The sequence below is a fragment of the Bidens hawaiensis genome, unplaced genomic scaffold (assembly GCF_021521415.1).
Source record: "Bidens hawaiensis isolate Kalapana, Puna unplaced genomic scaffold, B.hawaiensis_p1.1 tig00039948_1, whole genome shotgun sequence".
NCBI classification, from domain to species: Eukaryota; Viridiplantae; Streptophyta; class Magnoliopsida; order Asterales; family Asteraceae; genus Bidens; species Bidens hawaiensis.
The window spans coordinates 1-19,454 of NW_027497022.1; the positions used below are offsets into that span (position 1 = coordinate 1).

A 19,454-nucleotide genomic window follows, 5' to 3' on the forward strand; every position below is an offset into this window, starting at 1 on the left:
AAACCCAACTAGAACGAAACAAAAAATCAAAACCGAACGGAAACGAAACCGAATTCAATCACCAAAACGAACCAAAAAACCGAACCCGAGAAAACTGACCAACACGAAATATAAAAAACAAAACCAGTTCGGTCGAAACGGTCCGGGTTGTCGGCGGCCTAGGTTGTCGACAGTCCAGGTCGGGTCAAACCGTTGCGGGGCGTCGAACTGAACGCAAACTGAACTGGGTCGTCGAACCAAACTGGCCCAGAGCATTGAACCGAACACGAACTGACCCGCGGCGTAGAACCAAATTGACCCGACGCGTCGACCCAAACTGATCCGGAGCTTCGACCCGATGCGCTACGAGTCGGAGCATCGACATGAATACGTACACACCCGAAACGTCGACCGATCAAAGATTCCAACGAATTTACTTGAATTGCTCCACATATTTGAAGGATTTGAAAGTCCTTTATTCATAGGAATTTGAAGGAATTGAATTCCAATTCTTTGACAACCGAACACATCAAAAAGGAATTAAGATTCCAATTCCAACGAAACAAACACGCCATATCATGGGATTTAAATTCCAATTCCTTTGAATTCCCACGAATTCTGTTAAACGAACGTGCAACTTAATTTATTCAAATGATTTAGATATTTGTTTAAAGTTGACTTTGAGGGTAAGTATTTGATATATATGTTTTTCTAGTATGAGTATGTGACCCGACTCCAATATAACCTGTTAACTTGTGGAAGAGAAGGATGTTCTAATTATTTAGTAGAATGTTTCAAGTTCAAAGCTAAAGTCCCGTATCGATAATCAACACATGAATATTAAACGAATAACCCTCGTTTATATTAATCAGAAAATATCACTCTAAAAACTGATTACAAACTCTCAAACCCTAACTCGGTTTGACTCTTGATGAACCCTAACTCGATTACACCAACTCCACCCTAAATGAACCTAACTCGGTTACATCTCGTGTGTGTCTCCAAATGAACCCTAACTCGGTTACACCTCACACCACACAATCTATAATGTCTAACTATGACATGTTTATATAGGATTAACTTAACTTGCTATCAAAGACATTACCTATTATACATACAATACAATTAGGAAACATAACGTAGTTAGGAAACACAACCAACTATGACCTACTTGTCAATATTGGTCCCTCAAGTTCACCGACTTGTGACTTGAGTCCGAAATTACTTCCAACAATCACCCCCTAATTTCTGACTCAAAATAGGTGAATCTTCAACTTCAAGCATGTATCTTTTGCCATGTTTGATTTGACCCACGATCTTGACCTTCTCGGCTTTCACAACCATCTTGGTCTTGATCTCCCCGGAACTTTTCTTGATCCATAGATGTGTTCTTCAGCTCCCCCGAACTCGACTACCTCTGTGACCATGTCCCCGACCATTCACTCGGTCGTATGAACTCGCATATGCACTCCTTTGGCTGCAATCCCGGTCATCTAATCGAGTGAACAACAATCTTCCTTGATCTTCTTTTGTTCCCGAATCAAAACACGAGCACATCTTTCAAATCCTTGGTAAAAACATAACTCGTTCAACTCCGTATAAAAAACACACTCTGATTGAACCGACTCGTTCAACCCAACTAAAACAACCAATATCCAACCCAAACTTGTTGAACTAATAAAGAAAGAACTCAAGCCACTTGTTTTTTTCGTTGAATTCTTTGTATAAAAATTAGTAAAACACCTTTTTTTTATTATTACTTTGGTCGTGAGCTGTGCAAAACCTTGCACCCTTCTTTTGACTTTTGTGACCTTTTGTAATCAATCACAAAGCCTCACCAATTATGTAAACCAGAAACACTTGTAACCGAGATCGAATTGCCTTTTCATTTACTTCTTCAATCGATGGCAGCAATAATCAAATCAACAAGATCAAAAAAAAACCCCTTGAATAGCACCGATCATAGGTATAACTCACCTGCAAGTCACCGATCAGAAACTCGATGTTTCCTCCGCTCTAGTAGCTACCGATTTCAGAATTCCTATCGTTGCCGTAACAGCCTACCCGTTGCCGTCGTAACAGATCCAAATTACCTGCTAGTGAAAAGAAACTCTGATTCGGAAACCCTACTCGGTTCCGGTATGCGCCTGTGATAGCTCCTCCTCAAGCCAACGCTCCTCAAGCCAGCGATCTGATACCAATTCAAGTCCCGTATCGATAATCAACACACGAATATTAAACGAATAACCCTCGTTTATATTAATCAGAAAATATCACTCTAAAAACTGATTACAAACCCTCAAACCCTAACTCGGTTTGACTCTTGATGAACCCTAACTCGATTACACCAACTACACCCTAGATGAACCCTAACTCGGTTACATCTCGTGTGTGTCTCCAGATGAACCCTAACTCGGTTACACCTCACACCACACAATCTATAATGTCTAACCATGACATGTTTATATAGGATTAACCTAACTTGCTATCAAAGACATTACTATTATACATACAATACAATTAGGAAACATAACGTAATTAGGAAACACAACCAACTATGACCTACTTGTCAATATTGGTCCCTCAAGTTCACCGACTTGTGACTTGAGTCCGAAATTACTTCCAACAATCACCCCCTAATTTCTGACTCAAAATAGGTGAATCTTCAACTTCAAGCATGTATCTTTTGCCATGTTTGATTTGACCCACGATCTTGACCTTCTCGGCTTTCACAACCATCTTGGTCTGTGAGAATGCATGCAACTGCTACATTACAAACGACCATGATTTCCTTTTCAGTCGATCTATTAGTTAGATAGGGGAGTCGCTTGTCTGATATGTTTTCCAACGGTGTACCATGACCATTCCAATTGTTTAGGGATGAGAGGAGGTCCCCTGGATGCTTCCCTCCAATGATCTCAAGTGCCACAACCCCAAAGCTATACACATCACATTTCTCCGTGTCCAAGTCTTGACCAACCTAAGGCACAAAAGCATTGTCAAACTATATGGTTTCTGCATGCATAAAAAAAGCAACTTCCTTGTATATGAATACATGGAAAAGGGGAGTCTATTTTGTGCGTTGAGTGACAGTGAATTAGCTTTGGAAGTGGACTGAATGAAGAGGGTGAACATCATCAAAGATGTAGCCCATGCTTTGGCATACATACATCATGATTGCATCCCTCCTATTGTCCACAGAGACATATCAACCAACAACATTCTCTTGAACTCAGAATTGGAAGGATTTGTTGGTGATTTTGGAGCAGCCAGATTGCTCGATCCGGATTCCTCCAATCAAACGGTAATAGCAGGAACTTTGGGATACATTGCTCCAGGTATTTGCATACATTTCTTTTTATGTCTATTAACTGTTGAAATTTTGTTAAAGATCCTTTCGTATTTATTTGCCATGCAGGATCGAGCAATCTGGTTGCTCCAAAATCACCAACAAATCCTTCCAATTCTGAGTTCAAGAGAATGTTGTTGGTTGATATGTCTCTGTGGACAATAGGAGGGATGCAATCATGATGTATGTATGCCAAAGCATGGGCTACATCTTTGATGATGTTCACCCTCTTCATTCAGTCCACTTCCAAAGCTAATTCACTGTCACTCAACGCACAAAATAGACTCCCCTTTTCCATGTATTCATATACAAGGAAGTTGCTTTTTTTATGCATGCAGAAACCATATAGTTTGACAATGCTTTTGTGCCTTAGGTTGGTCAAGACTTGGACTTCATTCTTGAAGCTCCGGTCGAATGCAGGTTGCTCGGCTTCAAAACGATGGAGTTTTTTTAAAGCAAATATTTTACCATCAGGCATTTTGGCTTCATAAACACTACCATAGCCACCAGTTCCGATGCAGTAGCTAAGGTCAAAATCCTCTGTAGCATTGATGAAGTCTTCATATGCAATTGTTCCATCATAATTCAATATCGAGCACACATCTCCATGTTTTTTTGGTTCCGGATGGATGTTGTTTGAGGTAGACATTTTGTAACGGTAACACACATAACAAAAAAGTAGAAAGGAAAATCCATAGATAATGGGGGTAAAAATTCCCGAATAGAAAATGGGATTGTTTCTTTTGGTACAGGTAGATTCCCCCATGAAGTCATTGTATGACAAATCAATTGTGCCATAAGCGGAACAAAGATCACGGGGAACAATTCCTGTAAGGTGATTATGAGACAAATTTAGATACTTGAAATGCGCAATGATCAAAACATGTATTCCTCCTTGTAAATCATTTCTACTAAGGTCCAAGTATTGTAAGTCAAAGCAATGACTATTTAAACGTGGGATAGCTCCTTTCATCAGATTCATAGAAAGATTTAGATGCTGTAAATAACAAGGATTCGGAAACAACGCTATGCTAGATAACTGATTTGATGAAAAATCAAGGTAAAAGAGCTTTCCAAATTTAGGATGAACAGGACCCACGAGACTATTATGACTAAGGTCTACATGTTTCAAGTTCTTCAAATATGCTATATCTAGAGGTATGTAGCCATTTATGGAATTCATGCTGAGGTTTAGCACTTTCAATTGGCCCAGAGTACCAAGATCATTTGAGGGAATTGGACCAGTAAAATTGTTGTCACCCAGATTCAGCGTTTCTAGGTTTTGCAAATTACCAATTTCGTTTGGGATGGATGCATTGAGATGGTTTGTGCTCAAGTCTAGGTGTGTGAGATTGAGCATGGAACCATAAGATGGTGGGATTGGACCCGTAAGTTGGTTTTCACTAGGATCAAGGTCTTCTAAACAGGTGAGATTGGTGAAAGAGAGAGGTAACTTACCACTGAGACAGTTCATAGAAAGACTTAGGTATTTCAAATTGATGAGACTGGCGAGGCCTACTGGTAACTCACCACTGAAATTGTTTCCTGAAAGAGAAAGGCCTTGCAAACTGATAAACTTGTGATAGCTCCAGTCATATGATTCATAGAGAGGTTTAGATACCTTAAATAACAAGCATTGCACCGAAATGATACATTTCCTGACAACTTGTTTGATGAAAGATCAAGGTACGAAATATTTCCAAGTTCAGGATGAACAGAACCCACAAGGCTATTATGATTAAGGTCAACATGTTGTAAGTTCCATAAACTTGCTAAATCTGGAGGTATGTGGCCACTTATGGAATTCATGCTAAGGTTTAAAATTGTTGTCACCCAGATTCAATGTTATTAGGTTTTGCAAATTACCAATTTCGTTTGGGATGGATGCATTGAGATGGTTTGTGCTCAAGCCTAGGACTGTGAGATTGAGCATGGAACCATAAGATGGTGGGATTGGGCCCGTAAGTTGGTTATTACGAAGAGAAAGGGATTCTAAATGGGTGAGACTAGCAAGGGAAGCAGGTAACTCACCACTGAAATTGTTATAAGAAAGATAAAGGCTTTCTAACCTGGTGAGATTCGTGAGGGAAACCAATCTGCTCAGGGATGCTTCCTTCAAGAACACAGTGTACAATTTCAAGGGCAACAAGGTTTGGAAATGAAGAGAAGTCATGATAGTAAAGGTATATATCCGTGACACTTCCTTCTTCATTGCAGTCGATTCCATACCAATTACAATGATTGGAAGCATTTACATATTAGTTGCAAGCAAAGCTTTTCCTTCTAATGATGAATTGTTGAAATCAGTGGCGGAGGTTTGTGGTAACATGAAAAACAGGATCATAAGAAGAAGATGAGCAGTAGCATTAGTATGCCACATTATATAAATATATTATTTATTGCTTATTTATCAACTAACTGAACGAGTGTGGCTTTTTGGATTCTCAAGTCGTATTGGATATATAATTATATATAAATGCATTCCCAAACCGTGTGTAACTTTGGAAGTCAACGACAGAAAGGAACCTTTAGTCAACAATATGTCTTTTTTCCAAAATTTCTAACCCCTTTTAAGGGTTGAATCGATGTTGCAGCTGGACTGTCTCCACAGTGGTCCTAGTAAAAAAATTGACCGATCATCTTACGTAATACATTTCACAAACACCAGAGTAATTGGTAAGAGTTCAGATAGTGTAATGGGGTGTATGCTAGGGATGAGCAAATTTGATACCGGTACCAAAGTTTTGAGTTTTGGGATCGGTACGGTACCAGTATTTCCCGAATTTTTACCTTCAATACCAGTACCGAACCGAAAATTTCAATACAAGTACCAAGCATTTGTGATTTTCAGAATCGATATTTTCGATACCGGTGCGGTACCAAGCTCATCCCTAGTATATGTCTATGAAATTGTGATCACTTAAAACTTTTTAATAATTTCCAACACAAACAAACAGATTTACAACATTCTCACTTTCACATGTTACAGTACATGAAGATTTGATTAATAATTTGAAGATAATAGAAGATTATAACAACGCATTTTTTTAATACATGATTTACCTCTTTCTTAAATACAAATGCATATATTTTTCTTTAAATAAAAATTCTAGGCCAAGTATGCAGAAAACTGTTGAGATATATTGCTCAAGAGTCTATACAAAACAATCATTTTTGGGTGCCTTATTCAATCCCCATCTTAACACAACAATCGAACACATAATATTACATATCGAAGCATACAAAAACCATTCTTGAGGCGTCTCATAATTTCTCTCTACACAAACACACAAGCACATACACAATTTATTTGGTAAAGCGCATATCGAATGCACATAACACAGCACAGATCTCAGTTGGTCCACCAATGAAGAAAGTCTTTACACCTATTGATCTTTTTCTGCAGCTGAAGTAACCCGTATAAAAGAGCTTCAGCTGTTGGTGTGCAACCAGGGACATAAATGTCAGCTGGTACAATCCTATCACAACCCCTAACAACAGGGTATGAATAGTGGTAGTATCCACCGCCATTTGCACAGCTACCCATTGAGATCACCACCTTGGCTCAGGATCTGGTCATACACCCTACAACAATGCTCATATTAATGATATATAATGAAAAAGAAGACTAGATGATAGAAAAGCTTTTTGATATTTCATCATAATATACTTGTGAATATAAGATAGTTTTTTAGGTCATTTTATCTACTACATGCTTAAATAACGAAAATCATCCAAACACTCTTAACAATTCAGGATCATTAGAGGCAATAATGCAACTCCAACCTACAGAAGCACATCTAAGCTATATGCCTATATCTCATGCAGCACATCTTATTACACTAATGGACTGTTTTGATTATTTAATTATCAATATCACATAATAATTATATAAACATATACAAAGAACCACCTAAATATCATGTTAAAATAAAAGTTCACAGATTTACAGCTACATAATTCAAATGATGTAAATGCCTAATCATTATACAGAACCTCCAGTATTCATCATAAACATTTCACCTTAACAATTTAAAATCATTCTCCCAGACCTTCTCCTTAAAGCAAGTAGTAAAAATGTGTAAGATGTGAAACATGTGTGGAATCACTGGAAGTATGGAACCAAAAACAATCATCAAAACATGATCAGAATCAACAAAAGGACATGAACAAAACTGCAAACATAATCAAAAATCAAAACTGCAATGTAACATCCCGAAAATTCCAAAATAATATTAATTATATTACTTAATAATAGAGGGAAAGTTACTTGGGTTATCAGGAAATAAATAAAAGAATAGAGGTTGGTATGGGTCGGGCTAGTGTCGGGTAATGGACGTTGGTTATGGATTTGGATTAATTGAGATGGGTTAAATGAGAATGGGATTTCAGGGATATAAATACCCCCAAAATCCCAAAATATCTTCATTTTCACCAAACTCCCTAACACACACACACCACACACATACCGCCGCCGGACCGAAGGCAGATCCGGGCAGACCCGGCAAACCCGAGTGAGAGAGAGAGCGATTAGTGGTGATAAGCAAGTAAACGAGATCCAAACAAGCCCAAAAAGGTATGATTCTTGATCTTTGAGGTTTAAAGATCCAAGCTTTTTAGTGTATAAGCGACCAAAAATGGTCGGGAAGCGTAGTGGGTGGATATTGAACCATAGCAAGGGTGTTAAAATCGCTCAAAATGCTGAAAAGAAACCGAACATCGGCTGTCTGGGTAACTTCGCCTTCATCTGGGCAACTTTGCCTTCAACGCGATGAACTTCGCCTGCAAGCTAAGTTCGCCTGATGAACTTCGCCTGCAAGCTAAGTTCGCCTGATGACAACTTCGCTGTAAAGTTAAGTTCGCCTAAGGTTCAACTTCGCCTGAAGCCAAGTTCGCCTGATGACAACTTCGCCTGAAGCCAAGTTCGCCTGATGGCAACTTCGCTGTAAAGTTAAGTTCGCCTAAGGTTAACTTCGCGTAGAGCTAAGTTCGCCCGAGGGTTAACTTCGCCTAAAGCCAAGTTTGATTAGAAAATAAATTATAAAGCGATAAGTTAAAGTAAGCTAATACTAGGCCACCAGATTAGATCAGACGAGTATTGATACGTGTAACTTGTACAGTCAGCCGAGCTCAGATAGAGAAGGGATTTACAGCTATCAGAAAAAGAAGCAGAATTCAGGTGAGTTCTAGCCCCATTTATGTGTTACGTTTTCGGGGCTGTGTGCATACTCAATATGTTTGTTAATACATTTATCCTAAGAGATAAGTGTATGCCTTATATGGATAATGTGAAATATACGATTGATTGCTTGACGGTACGTGAACGATCTTCGGATATTGCACGTACTGTCAGGTTGCAGCGCTAAGAATAAGGTAAGTATGTTATGTATGTTTACGTGTATGAACATGATAGAGATAATAGAAGAAAGAAATGATAACGTATGGTTGTATGGTTACGAAGAGGGTTCCGAGCCCTAGTAATACTCGAGGAATGTAGGGCGTAATGCTCTTTATAACGTAAGATATGAAAGTAAGATAATACAAAAGAAAGTAAGAAAGTATGAACGAAAGGATATAATTTTATGTGTATGCCGTGTATGGTATATGTGATCGATACGATTGATTGCTTGACGGTACGTGAACGATCTTCGGATATTGCACGTATCGTCAAGGGAAGTGACTAGCTCCTTACATGGATATTAAATAATAAAGTATAGTGTTCCTTTTATGGAAGGTATAGTGTTCCTTTTATGGAAGGTATAGTGATCCTTTTATGGAAGGTATAGTGTTCCTTTTATGGATAGTAAAGTGTTCCTTCTATGGATAGTATGGTGTTCCTCCTATGGAAATTATGTATGGTAGGGTAATGGTAATGGTTCTTTTAATAGATATTACGTGACGATCCTCCTATGGATATTTATACAAGGTTAAGGTAGTAATATGTGTCTTCGGATACGGGAAGTAATATATGGGAATAGATTGTATGTTGCCTGATTAACTAGAACTCACTCAGCGTAGCTGACTTTTAGTATGCACGCAGGTGAGCCGATTACAGAGCTAGCAAGAGGATGACGCATGGCATGGATTGAACGGCTGGCATCTGAAGAAAGAAGTAAAGATGTGTTAAATATAAAGTTTTGTGTTATGGTATCAAAGAAAAGATTTAATGTTTTGTAACAAATGATTGATGTTTTATATTCCGCGAAAAGTTTTAATAAACTCTGATTTGAAGGACTGTGTTTATGAGTAAATCCGACGCTAAAGTAGGGCTACCGGGTTCGGGGCCTTACATGCAAGCAGGACCTCGACTTAAAAGCACTCAACTATACTACTGTGAGTAAAGTCCTCCTCACTCCTAAGTCCTAAAGGCATTGTCAATCACGTCAAAACACTAATCTGCTCTTAAAAGACACCAAAACACAGAATTCAAGCACCACAAACAAAGCTTAATTACCGGTCAAAAATTTCTAACTTGCTACCAGTTTCCTTTAAAATCTCCTATATTTGTAGCATCTTATTTTAAAAAAGACCCACAAACATAAAACAGTATACAGTCCATAGTCCTGAAACCCTATACAGCAAGTATACACAATACAATGCAGAAACTTTATCTCTACAGCCTACTAATCGCCATTCAAAACAATTAGCAAACTACGACTTACATTACGAGCTAGTGTTGTAAACGAATGGTTCCCTAACAGCTAACCAAACAAAATTTCTTGTCTGTGTTCGTTCATCAAGGATATGAACTTGTTCATAAACGCAAACGAACAAACAGAAACAATATTTTATTTAATTTGACTAACCTAAAATGGTCAAGGTCAGTAGCGCTTCGGTCCAGCTACCAAGTTTGTGTTGATGTCTCTTTTTAACATTCATATTGATATGTTATATTTACATATGAACTAATTACATAATACTCATATATATTTTTTTTTATGGTTAATAAAGTTACTTAAATCTTATATGATAAGATTAGAAAAGTAAATAAAAAGATTAAAAACCTTTAATGAACAAACAAACATAAATGAACTTAAACGAACTCAATATTGAACGTTCAAGAACACAATTGAACTATAAACATATTCACAAAACAAGCATATAAAAGTAAGGGAAAAACGGTGATACATACTTTCTAAGAGCAGGAGCCATCTTGTTAGTAAGAGTACCCGCAACAATCATACAATCAGACTGTCTGGGACTCGCACGGTCTGAAAATAATCCCAACCAATCCAAGTCATACCTAGCAGCTCCCGTATGCATCATCTCAACCACACAGCACGCCAGCCCAAACGTCATGGGCCCGGTTCATCTACCTTTGATATCACAAACTCTGCTGTTTTCGATAACCCTTCTGTAGAGCCTGTTGACGGTGGTCCTGGTCGAGAGTACGGCGCCGGAGAGGTGAAGGGTTCGGATAATGACGGGAGGGTGGTGTGGATCGATGCAGCAGCTCATTGGGATGACGCGAGTAGGCCAGGCGGTGGGAATGTCGAGCTAGGAGAGTCATTGGAACCCCTAGGGTCTGTTTGGTATGAGGTAATGGAATGAACGACGGAATGGAATGAACGTGGTAATGGAATGGACAAAGGAATGGAATAGGTTATTACCATTCCAATGAAATGTTTGGTTACCACATGGAATGAAATGAATCATTACTTTGCATTGTTTGGTAGGTAAGAAAAAAAGAAAAATTAAAATTAAAATGGTAGTGACTGGTGGTGGTGGTGGTGGGAGGTGGGTGGCGGTCGTGGCATTGGTGGACGGTGACGGTGGTTAGTGGTGGCGGGTGGTGGTGGGCAACAAGAGATAATGGTGGTTGGAGGTGGATGGTGGTAATGGGGTGGAGGTGGTAATGGGTGGGTGGTGGCGGTAATGGTGGAGGTGGTGGTTGGCAGCGGTGACGGTGGATGGCGGGTGTGATGGTGGGGCGATGGTTGATGAATGCGACGGGCGGCTGGCGGAGTTGGGTGGTTGGCACTGATGGCGATGGTTGGTGGAGGTGGGTGGTGGCGGCGGTGGACGATGATGGTGGTGATTGGTGGTAGTGGTGGGCTGTGGTGACGGTGGGCGGCAAATGTGATGGTGGGGCGAAGGTTGATATATGCAGAGGGGCGGCTGGCGGTGTTGGGTGGCTGGCACTGATGGCGATGGTTGGTGGAGGTGGGTGGTGGCGGTGGTGGACGACGATGGTGGTGGTTGGTGGCAGTGGCGGCGGTGGTGGTGGGTGTTGATGGTGGGTGGTGGTGGTGGTGGTGGTGGTGGAGGTGGAGGTGGAGGTGATATAGGTTGAAGGAGGGAATGGAATGAAAAAAAAACATGGGGTATGGATGGAATGAAATTGGGGTATTTTAGAGGGAATGAAATGAACTAGGTAATGGGTTATTCCATTTCTTTGATCAACCAAACACACTTTTCTTCATTCCCTCACAATGGATCATTCCATTTCATCCTCCATTTCCGTATACCAAACGCTACCCTAGGGTTTGAGGTGATCGGTGTTGTTTTGGAGAAGATGAAGATGATGATGATGATGATGATAATGAAGAAATGAGGTCTAGGCGGTTCAATTTAGGAATGAACAATCTATATCTGTAATTGTGTTTGGTTTTTTATGTTTTCGGCGTCGGTATCGTAATAATTTAGTTTAAGTGGTCGCGGTAATGGACCCAAAAAACCGGTACGGTATTTAGTAAATAATTTTACTTATCTTCGGTAAAGTGTCTGTCGATAGAGGTGTTGAAAACAACCAAGTTGAAACCAGTAATCGCATCACTAAATTGGTTTGAGCAAAGCTGGTTTCTAAACCGACCCAACCCGTACATTCGTATACCAGTTCACACTTTGGAGAATCAAACCCGTTTAAGAACCGACCAAATCTTAGAAAAAAGAAAAAATAAATTTAAAAAATAAAACAATTTTGTAGGGCTAATATTCTATATTAGTTTTAGGATTATGTATGTCTTTATATTCGCTAAAAGTCGGTGTAATACGTACCCAGTACGTTTATTTTGTAAGGACAAAATGTAATTGTTGGAGAAATGGGGACCCTATATAAAGGGTCACTTAACCCATTTCTCCATAACTCAACCTTGTAATACAACTCTTGCACTTTCATTTTTGTCTAAGTCCTTGCAAACTCTCTCAACCTCTCTTTCTTTCTTAGTTTTGGCCTCCCCTACCAACATACAAGATCCGAGATCTCGGTCCAACTAGTTGTTTCCGCCAACTAGTTGTGAGGTTGATCCAAGAACAACTAGTATTTAGTTTGTTTTGTTGTTTGATCCGGTTTCGGAAGCTACAATTGGTATTAGCGCTTTCGGGCTCGACTAGTTGTAGATCTTAGGTCACAACCTTGGATTTTGGTCTTGTGTGTGAAAAGACGGAATTTTCGAGGAAATAAGTGGTTTTCGGTTTTCTTGTGTTCTTGAAATATTCAAGAAGATGATGAAGTTTGGTTGAAAAGTGGTTGGTTTTGGTGTTTTGATTCTCAAATAATTGTGTTTTTAGTTGGTGCATGTGATATCTTGCTTGAAAGGTGTGATATTCATGCATATGGTGTGTATTGTAAAGGGTGATAAGAAAGTTAGTAAGTGATATTCCTTATTTAGCTTACCAAACTCGCATACAATCGCAGCCTTATCCAAACTCGCATACAACTTAGTCGCATATAATCTCAGCTTTATCCAAACTAGCATACAACTTAGTCGCATACAATCCTTAGCCTAATTCAACTCGCATACAATCCCAAGTCGCATGCATTCCTTGCTTTACAAAACCAGACTCGCACACATTCCCAACTCGAATACATCACACTCGTATACAATCTCAGCCTTATCCAAACTCGCATACAACTTAGTCGCATACAATCCTTAGCCTCATCCAACTCGCATACAATCCTTAGCCTCATCCAACTCGCATACAATCCTTAGCATCATCCAACTCGCATACAATCCTTTGCCTCATCCAACCGCATACATTTCCTTAGCCTTAATCCCAGACTCGCATACATTTCCTTAGCCTCATTTCAAAGTCGCATACTGTGACATTCGTCAAATTCGAGTCTTGTTTGTATCCGTATTTGTATTGTTTTATATTGTAAACCGACCCGTTTTGTAAACCGAAACTCATGATATATAAAATATTGGATTTTTATGTTACCAAATCATTCCCATTTGTTTAATTTGAAAAACCCCTTTTACGGATTCGAAAACGGACTTAAAACGAGCAAAATACATCAAAAACGAACTTCCGGACGCACAAACGAACCACAAAAGACGAGCTGGGCCAGCCCCCCCCCCCCTGATCAGGCCGCGCCGCGCGACCAGAAGGCCAAGGGGAGGCTGCGCGACGCCTAGATCCATGTACACAATTTTTAGTTTGTTTGTTGTTTTGTGCTTTGCTTGTTTGTTTAACCTACGGGTGTTCAAGAAATCCGAAATCCGAAAAAAACCGAAATCCGAACCGAAATCGAAACCCAAATAAACCGATCCGAATTCTTACTCGGTTATTCAGATTGGATCAATCCGAATATCCGAATAACTAATTCGGATTCGGATCGGATTCGGATATGGAAATTTCAAAAATTCGGATTGTTCGGGTCTCAGATATCCGTTTAATCCGAATTAAAAACATGTTTTTAGTGCTATTTCCTGTTGGGTATATTTATTAGATAATTATTTGAAGTTTAAACTTAAAATTTGTGTTAATAATAATTCGTATTTTCCGGTTTATATGTTTATTGTGATTCTAAACTATTAAATGTTAGGAACAAAAAAATAGGAAAACTTTTTAGGTTTATTTCGGATTATTCGGATAATCTCGGATTATTCGGATATATCCGAATCCGATCCGAATTGAATTCGAATAGATCCGGATCGGATAGGAATATTCCTAATTCAGATCGGATCGGATTTCAGATAGGGTCCAAAAATTTTCAAATGAGAATAACCCGAATCGAATAACCCGAATAATCCATTATTCGATCCGATGAACACCCCTAGTTTAACCCATCTATTTTCATGCAAAACATAAAAGAGAACCTTGTAAATAAGCTTTGACCCTTACCCTATATATTCACACCCATCTCCTTCATTTTCACACTTGCTACATCTCCAAAAACTCCCTCAAAACTCCATAGATTCAAGGTTGTTATTTCTTATGTGTTCTTGAAGTTTTGACTTCTCAAGTCAAACTAACTATAGTCTTTCATTCTAACTTGTTCATCTAACATTACTAACTCTTGAATATGGCGGTACAACATATATATAATGCACACCCCTTGTTTCCTTTGGTAGTTACTTCTCCGGTTCCGATCGGTTAAGTTTCGACCTCGTAAGGCAAGGCTTCATGGAGGACTTTGTCACACCCCAACCTAAGTTGTTACAGACTTCATGTTCTTGATATATGCACACACTTACATAACTTGTTTGCACATACTAACTATGACTAACTTCTACTCTTTTTAGTTTTTTTTTCATATTTATGAAGTTCCATGGTGGAGGTTTGTAGAGACTAACCTCGGTTTAACCGTAAATAGTCCAAACCGTGAACCGAACTTTTGTTTACTAGTTTTGTTAAAATAGTTGTTTAAACATGTTTAATGTTAGATTTGAGCTTCAAAAATCATTTTTACAAGTCTTTAATATTAAGCATGTGGAATCCATCTATGAACTCGTTGGGAGATGTAAACCGAACTAAACCGAAACTTTTGCTTAAAAGACTTGTTGTTAACTTTTTAGTTGTAAAACTTAAATATTTCTCATTTATAAATTATTATACAAGATCTATGATATTTGGGCATATGGAGACCATCAAGGAACATATTGTGAGATGGAAACCGAACCAATCCGATTTTTACTCACTTAAGTTACACAAGTGTGTTTTTAGCTATCAAGACTTGTATATTTCTCTAAAATAGTTTACAAAATGATTTTAATTATTTTCTTAAGTACTTGGAATTGTTGGATCCAACTTGATCTCATAACATAGCTTGGACCGACAAAACCGAACACTTGCTTAACGTACGTTGTTAGTTCTAAAACAATAGATCTACATACTTAGTTAAGTTTTATAAAGTTTTATTGAGTTATCTCATAACATTCATTATTTTGGAAAGTTAACTTTAGGTTTGACTAATTGTCAAGACCCGAACCAACAACCCGAACACTCGTTAAAAACCCGTTTTAGTATCTTTGTCACAAAGGAACTTGCATTTAGCATTTTCTCACCTTATTACTTAACATAGGTTAAGTAAATATTAAAGTTAGATACTTTAACCTGGTTTCGAGCAAATTTACATTTTTAAAGGGTTATTATTATAAATTCTTAAATAGTTACATTTTAAACCTTAAACTTTAATTGTTTACTTTTTGCAACAATTACTTATTTAAAGATCTTCAAGACAACCTTTCTAAATCCAAAACTTTCTTTTATTTAGGCTTCATACGTTTAACTCGTCATTCCGGCAATTCTCCAAATAATCAATCTTTCAAGTTTATTACTTGAACGTGGGTAACTTCATACCTAGTTCTCTATATTTTGTTTTGGGGTGACATTTCATACTTATTCAAATCAAATGCTTTATACTTGAGTCTTAAACCACAAATGTTATTGCATACTTTACTTAAATAAATGCTCGATTTGGTGTTCTATGCTTACATGATTATATGCTTATGTGTTTACCGCTTTTGGAAGGTTGATTCATAAATCCGTGAACTATCTGGTATTCTCTTATAGCACGGTGCCGTTAATGTATTCTTATTAACGACCTCATGAAATCCGAATCTATTTGGTATTCTCTTATAGACGGTGCCGCTAATGTATTCTTATTAGCGACCTCATATTATCCAAATTATTGTTATTTATTTGTGGTTTTGTATACAAGATTGTGGCGTTTCTTACTATATACATATTGTCCAAACTTATGAATTGCTCACCAACCTTTGTGTTAATAAACTTTATTTTATGAAATGTTACAGGTTTGCATCTAGGTTGATTATGGAGTTCAGTTAAGAAAACGTCACAAATACCATTAGGATATTAGCAAAAATGAACAATATTTGATTTGCTATATTTTGTTGTATTTGACTTATGAATATTTGGTTATGTGACATTTTTGATGTTGATGAAATGAGTTTGTTAAATATTGTCGCTTTAAATAGTGTCATGCGCTTATGGGCAATCGTTGCACCCCGGCATGTTCCGCCACCTTTGGTCGGGGTTTGACAGATTGGTATCAGAGCCATGACAATTAGGATAGGTAGTTAGACGTAACGACCTAGAATTGTTATGCTTAGGGTCCTATACGTGTGTTCATACGTGTTTACTCTATTTTATTGTTCATATCGCATGTTTATTTATAAACTTGTTTAAAATTCACCAATATCCTAAATGTTCACATACACACACTTTCATAGTATTTCCAAGGTATCCTTACCTTAAATCCCTTAAAGGTTGCGTTTATATCGGGTTTGTAGCCATCATAGAAAACGAGACACTATAAAATGACCATTTGACAAAAAGATTCCAAGGATCGAAGGTGATTTACTTACCTGGGATGGTTGAGTTATAGTGCTCGTTTTCTAGGGCATAAACCGTGTTATAAATGCCAATTCTTTAAGTAGTCGAATGCGAGCGTTCTGGTCGCCATCCTAAATTTCGGTGTTAAAACAATAGGACTACGGTGATTTCGTGGACTAGTATTTTGGCATGACGTTGTATCTCGATTTATTGTGTTATCATTGTTATTTGTGTCTAAAACGTAAAAAAGTCGCGGTAGTTACGTGCACATGTTTAAACTCCAACATGGTGTTTTATAATTTTTTTTTAAAGCTTGGTCAAAACTGAGTCGTTTTCTCCTAATTTAAAATTTTTAACCCCTCTTTTTTGGGGGGGGGGGGGGGGGGGGGGTCTTATTCATTAATTGCTGGCGACAATTTAAACATACCATCTGTCCAAGTCAAAATTTGAAACATAAGATACTAGCCATTCATTAATTATCACGGTCCTCTGGGGGTTAATTTGGGGTATCTTTCTCATAAATTGCTATCCACAATTTAAACGTACCATCTTTCCTAATCTTATTCCAAGTCAAATATAAAATACAAGCCATTCGTTATATTTATCATGGTCTACTCAAAATATAGTTTCCACAGTGTTTAAATTGCTCTTTGGAACATTGCAAATTTCACTGTCATGGTGTTCAATTTTGCAATAATTTATGATTTAGTGTGTTCAAGCCTAAAACAAAATACAAACCACTCGTTATATATATCGTGGTCTACGCTCGAGTGTTTCAGCCATGCTTTAGAACATTTCGGATTGATTTCATGGTCATGCAAGACAATTTTGGGGAAAATTTAAATTTATTTTTATTTTTATATAAATGTATCTAACAAAAGCCAGTTGTTAAATTGGTCAAATATTATCATTATATATTGTTGAAAAGGTAAAAACCATTTTCAGTTCTTGAAAATAACAAACAATTTGTTCAAATATTAAAAACTTAACTTAAAAAAATTAACCGTGGTCTTTTTTCCCATATTAAGCAGGAACTATTTGGTATGAGATAATTGAATGGATAAATGAATGAAATAGGCATTATTACAATTATATTGTCTAGTTTGGTTAATTTATTTAAATAAAATAGATTATTACTTCGTGTTGTTTGGTAGTTAAGAAAAAGATGAAGGAATTAAATACAAATGGCAACAATACACACACACACACACACACACATATATCCCTACATTAGAATAACTAAAATTTACCAAAATAAAAAATGGTGATGGTAGTGGTGGCGATTGGCGATGGCAGCGTTTGTGGCAACGACGGAGGTGACTGTTGGAAGTAATTTCGGACTCTAAGTCACAAGTCGGTGAACTTGAGGGACCAATATTGACAAGCTGGTCATAGTTGGTTATGTTTCCTAGTTATGTTATGTTTCCTGATTGTATTGTAATTATAATAGGTAACGTCTTGATTAGCAAGTTATGTTAGTCTATATAAACCAATATATGGTTTGACATTATAGATGGTGATGTGTTGTGTGAGATGTAACCGAGTTAGGGTTCATCCAAGAGGCACACACGAGATGTAACCGAGTTAGGGTTCATCAAGAGTCAAACCGAGTTACGGTTTGATAGTTTGTAATCAGTTTTTTTAGTTATATTTTCTGATTAATATAAACGAGAGTTAGTCGTTTATTTCGTGTTTGATTATCGATCCGGGACTTGAATTGGTATCAGAGCCAAGTTCAAGAAATCGATAATCAAGTTAACTTTGATCGGCGGTGAGGCGGATTAACGGTACAGTGATCAGCGGAGAGCGGTGGCTTGAGGAGGAGCTGTCACTAGCACATATCGGAACCAAGTTGGGTTTCCGAATCGGAGTTGCTTTTCACGGTCGGAGCTGATACGGCGATCAATATGGAAGGTTTGGTTTAGTCGGTGATCGGTATACATACGGAAACAGCAAGCGGCTGTTGGCTGTTACGATGTTCGAAGTTCTTAAATCATCGGCGAGTTTACGAGGGCACCGGGTAAGTCGAACTTGCAGCGTCTTTCTTTACTGTTACGTCTGGAGGCGAGTAGGCTGTTCGGGCAGGGAGAACAAAAAGATTCCACTTATAGGGTGTTGTAGCCAATGTTTTCAGACCCGGCCCAGACGTTGACCCGGTCGTCTTATCGGGTCAAAGGTCGGACCGACCCAGGAGGGCGGACCGGTGTTTGACCCGGATGACGTAATAAATAATATATTTACATTTTATATATAATAGAGTTGATAATGATGGACTGTTAAGTTTTATTGAAACTTTGAAGGGCCAAATATGTAAAGTAGAGATAAAATTTTTTAATAAAGTAAATAATCAGTACATTGACTCTCTGCATTATTTTTCCTTAACCCTAAAAGGCCATCTTCTACATCACTAAATTCCAGCCGCCGCTATCTCCCAAATTCCGCCGGCCGCCGCTGCTCATAGGACCACCGCCGCTCACATCTACCATTGTTCACCATAACTGATGATAATAATCTTAGATCTGCCATTATTATAGCTTGCAATATCTTCTTTTTCTTCTATTTTTCTTCTTTTTCTACTACCACTCCGATCGAAGATGACAATGAT

At 38.0% G+C, this 19,454-nt stretch overlaps 2 pseudogenes; both read right to left on the reverse strand.

Moving 5' to 3' along the window:
- Positions 1–2,650: 2,650 nt before the first annotated feature.
- On the reverse strand, positions 2,651–5,137 carry LOC143591596 (uncharacterized; annotated as a pseudogene).
- Positions 5,138–5,930: 793 nt separating this feature from the next.
- LOC143591608 (NADH dehydrogenase [ubiquinone] iron-sulfur protein 7, mitochondrial-like) lies at positions 5,931–10,838 on the reverse strand (annotated as a pseudogene).
- Positions 10,839–19,454: the final 8,616 nt, after the last annotated feature.